The 4728-nt window shown below is 27.0% G+C and overlaps 1 non-coding gene across 1 annotated transcript; it reads right to left on the bottom strand.

Annotated features, from left to right (window-relative positions):
* Nucleotides 1–3522: 3522 nt before the first annotated feature.
* On the bottom strand, nucleotides 3523–3595 carry TRNAF-GAA (transfer RNA phenylalanine (anticodon GAA)). The gene has a single exon. It is a non-coding gene; the product is annotated as a tRNA-Phe (tRNA).
* Nucleotides 3596–4728: the final 1133 nt, after the last annotated feature.

Below are 4728 nucleotides of genomic sequence, written 5' to 3'. Positions count from 1 at the left end.
CAAATTATACCTGATTTTGACCTTGTGTATCTTAGACACATATATCTTGACGTATTTGAATGCACTAAAATCTTATAAGATATGTAATATTACAAATTAGAATGTAACTAAGTAATTAGCTCCTAAACTAATGAGATTTATGTAAATTTCCAACAAAAAAAAAAAGGGTATGTATTCCCATTTTCACAGGGTATTTCGATAATTTTGAATATTTACATGGTTTAGTCTAAGGTATTATCATCCAAATAACATTTCTATATTAAAAAGCAATTATTAGTCTTAAAATACTGATTACTGACTAAAGTTTAATTAGCGATTAAAAACTCGATATGTTCCCATATCTCCTTATCAATTTAGGTTGGTATATAATCTTCTGATCCTTTTTTTTTATTTGTAGCATTAATCATTATGCTTTCTGCAGATAGGTAAGGCTTTTTAGGATATGGCATGAATTATTTAGCTATGACAGATTTGAATTTTTTTTAAAATAACAATTATTTTTGAGTAAATTTATTAATTTAACTAAAGCAATAAATTAAATTTTTTTTAGAAGGAACCAATATCTACTCAAGGTTGTATCAGTCTATTATATAATAAATACTTATTCGTATCGTTTATACCAAAATTAATACGTACAACTTATTGCGGTTAATTAATTTGATGAGGTATAAGTTTTTTATAGCTAAGTAATAAAAAAAAGTGAAATATGTGTTATACATCTACAATCTATCAGTTTGACATAAACATTGCAAATATATTTTTAAATGTGATTGGGAGCGTAACTAAAAAGACTAAATTAATGTTTTTCTGAATATTGTTTAAATTTATAGAATTATGTAGCGGAAATATTCTACTATGAAGCAAGTTATGCATATTGACATGAGAGTTTTGAGGCCCTGTTAATTTAAATTAATATTAAAAAGTTCCACTTTAGAGGTAAAACGTTTCAACTGAAAGCAATTTCATATTCATGTTTGAATTTGAAAATTTTAATTTAGAATAGAGGAATATTTATTACTACATCACCGCCTCTAATTGTATAAGTATCAACTATGATTGTAATTGTAACTAGTTATAACTGTCTGAACCAACAAATGTTGAACTTTTTTTAAAATATACGTGAAAGGATTTGGTTACACTAAAGATGGTACTAGAAAATTTCAAAGCATATATCTATTTTTAAAAAAGAAAAAAAAAACAGTACGACAAAAGGGTTATTGATCTTTTTGCCACATTTCTATGAACATATGATCATTTCAAAACAAATAATGTTTATCCCCTAAGGAATCTTCCTCTCTTCTATTTTGTACCATTCAATTTTATGTGTAATAGATGGGCTAGCTAGAGCACAGTCAAATTTAGGATTTTTCGAATGTGGATGCACTAAAGAAAATATATTAAGTGGGAATTGATCCGAACATGGGTGCACCAAAAAGAATGTATTAAGTGAAAATTGATCCTTATTCCTTAAGGTCAAAAGCTCACCATTTAACCATGTGGACCAGTTAGAGGTCTTACGGGTGTCAAAATATAATATAATACAAATTTTAAAAAATATATACATAAAATATCTAATTTTATGAAAAAATCTCTAAATTCCCCACTAAGCTAGCGTATACCTTGTCCCAACTGATGTCACAAGATATCATTTCATCGATTTTTTAAAATTATTATATATGTAAATTATAATATATAGATTATAAGTAAAATAAAAATATTGAATATTATAACTATAAAAAATTGAGTATATTGAATTTTCTTTCCACGTGTGCCATTTTAAGACTATAATGCTTCTTTTTGACCCATTTCTTTTAAAGGTGATGCCTCCATTACTTGTCTCACTTTCTTGGTAATTAAATTTTCTAATTTTGAGTAATTTTATTTTTTTAACCATAAGCTATATTTTTCTTTACAAGGTGATGTCTACTGCTTGTTCACATTAGTACCTATAAAAATACCCTAAAATAATCCTTATCTCTACTTTTTGTCTCCTTATTGTAAGGAAATTATTATTTTTTAATCAAATTTGCCATTGATGTATCATTTTTGGCTTTTCCTGCCTCTCTTATTTAACTTATCAGGGTATTTTTCTGTCAAAAGATACTTTGACTATTGTCTAATTATAGGCCTTGAAAATGTTATATCAGAAGCATTTCATATTACTTGATCCTCTGTTGTATTTGATATGAAATAATTAAAAATGTATTTTATTTATAATGCTTCAAAATTTTAACGGACTATTATTACTTTAAATAATTATTTGATACTAAGGATAATATGAAAATTAAAATAATAAAACTTTTTGATTTTCTAAAATTGACTAGTTGAATAAAAAAAAAACTACTTTTAGCATGGGCAAAGTAAAATGAAATTGAGGTAGAAGTTGCTAGTGCAAAATGAACACAATTTCAATAAAATTTACTTATACTCTCTCCATTTTAGAATACTTGTCATGTTTAATTTTTCAAGTGTCGAACAAAATTAACTTTAACTGCTATTTCAAAATATGTATTCTTTTCATCACATTGTATGAGAAGAATTGTAATTTTCATATATTTTAAAATATTGAATTAATCTAACCAAATTCAGCTTCGAAGATTAATCAGATTATTCTCAAAAAATAAAACATGACAATTAATATAGAACATAGTGAGTAAATATAATATAAATAAATATGAATTATTGGAGTATCCAATGGAACATAATAAGTCTAATTAAAGATACCTTTGCTTATGAACAAAGGCAAACTATATGGGGAAAAAAATGAAGAAAAATATGAATTAGAGACAAAATGTATTACCATTAGAAGTCCAACATAGACTTATTAATCTCATTGACTAATCCCCATCATTATGGAAAGTTCCATCTTGATAGGGTAAAAGGTCAAAGATAAGTTTGCTTAATACTTTATCAAAATTAGAAATAATTAAGCTTTATATAACTACTAGACTCTCACTAGACCTAACATGATTTACACTAACCGCCCCATGCATGTTTTAAACTACATTTAACTTTTGTGTTGAATATTTCTAATTCTTTAATAATCCATTAGTAGAGTAGTAAACTTTCTTAAGCTAGTATAAGAATTTTCCTTTTTAGAGTCTAATGACATAAATTAGCTGTCATTGACTGTAACATTCTCTTGTCTCTAATTATTACTGTAGATTTTTTCTTTTTTACTAATTTGTTTTTAATCTGAGAGAATGGTTAAGTCCATAATTGGAGGACCATAGGCAGATCTAGCCTTCGGCAATACATTTTTTTTTCCATTTCGGATACGCATCGCGTAAGGAAGGCACCCTACCAAGAATTTTTTCATATTCAAAACTCGAACCCTAAAGCCCTAGTTAAGGGACAGCAGCAACTCATCCGTTGCACCACATCCTTTGATGGTTCGGCAATAGATTCATGATTCATTCGAATCCAATAAATATTAAACTTTAAGTTAAAAAAAATACATAAATTTTAGATTGAACATAAAAATGATTTTTAAAAATACATTTTAAAAAATAATAAATTAAATGCGGTGAACGTGGATCGAACACGTGACCTTCAGATCTTCAGTCTGACGCTCTCCCAACTGAGCTATCCCCGCAACTGTGATTATTTATAAGTTTTTCTTAATTTATCATCTATTTAATCTATATTCAGGTGGAAGTTAGATCTTAAAATAATATATTGTGTTTTGTATTTTTTTTTTTTAATAATAGTATCATCCTTATAATAATATGACTAATTAGTTCAATATATAATCTCAAAATTGGCACCGGTCATCCAATTTTATATTGTTGTGTACTAAAAATTCTTTGTATGACTTACAATATATATGCACATACAACTACTTACATACCTCCCTTGTCAAAAGAAAATGGCACATATTTATAGTGCAAAGTAAAAGTGTAATTTCAAAGGCGAAATCAGAATTTAAATGTATGGGTTCTTTTAGAATTTCTAGAATATAGTGCACCACTAAACAACATAAAGAAAGAAAAGAGTGAACTAATTGAGAATTGATCTCTAGTCCTCTAGGTAAATAACTCAAACACTCAACTAGATGAGTCACTTAATCTTCATGTATCATGCGTGTTAGGCCGCCAACAAATAATATTATATTAATTTTATAATATTTATACTTATTTAAACAATATATACTTAAATTTGGACACTCTTGATAAAAACTATGTCTTTGGCGCAGTTGTAATGATAAAGGTAAAGTGAAGGGAATTGCTTGAAATATTTGGTGTGAAGTGACCTTAATGGGCTTCAAAAATTGAGTAGTGGGAAAACTTCTTAGCCCATTTAGTCCATTTTGATTGGCCCAACTTTTAACAGGCTAGGGCCGATGGCCCATTTTCCTTACTTGTGTGCATTCCATTTTTCGATTTAGTTTTGCATAGAGCTATCAATATAGATCGTCTGATCTTTTAATTGGAATACTACATCTTCGTGACTTCATGATTTTAGTTTTTTCATAATAGTATCTTCATTTATTTCGACTTTACTAGTAACTAAATCTGATAAATGAAATCTCAACTAAGGGTGTGTTTGGTATGAAGGAAAATGTTTTCTTGGAAAACAAGTTGATTTTTGACTTATTTTCCGGAAAAGTTTTTTAGTATTTGATTTATGAATGAAAAATATTTTTGAGAAATATCTTTTATTTTTACTAGAGTAGAAAATAAATTTTGAAATTGAAAATATCTTTTAAAAACAAACTTAAATTTTTTT

The sequence above is a fragment of the Solanum tuberosum genome, unplaced genomic scaffold (genome assembly GCF_000226075.1).
Source record: "Solanum tuberosum cultivar DM 1-3 516 R44 unplaced genomic scaffold, SolTub_3.0 scf00225, whole genome shotgun sequence".
Taxonomy (NCBI): Eukaryota; Viridiplantae; Streptophyta; class Magnoliopsida; order Solanales; family Solanaceae; genus Solanum; species Solanum tuberosum.
The sequence above is the reverse complement of the archived record's forward strand: the minus strand, read 5'-3'. Positions and strand labels throughout refer to the sequence as shown.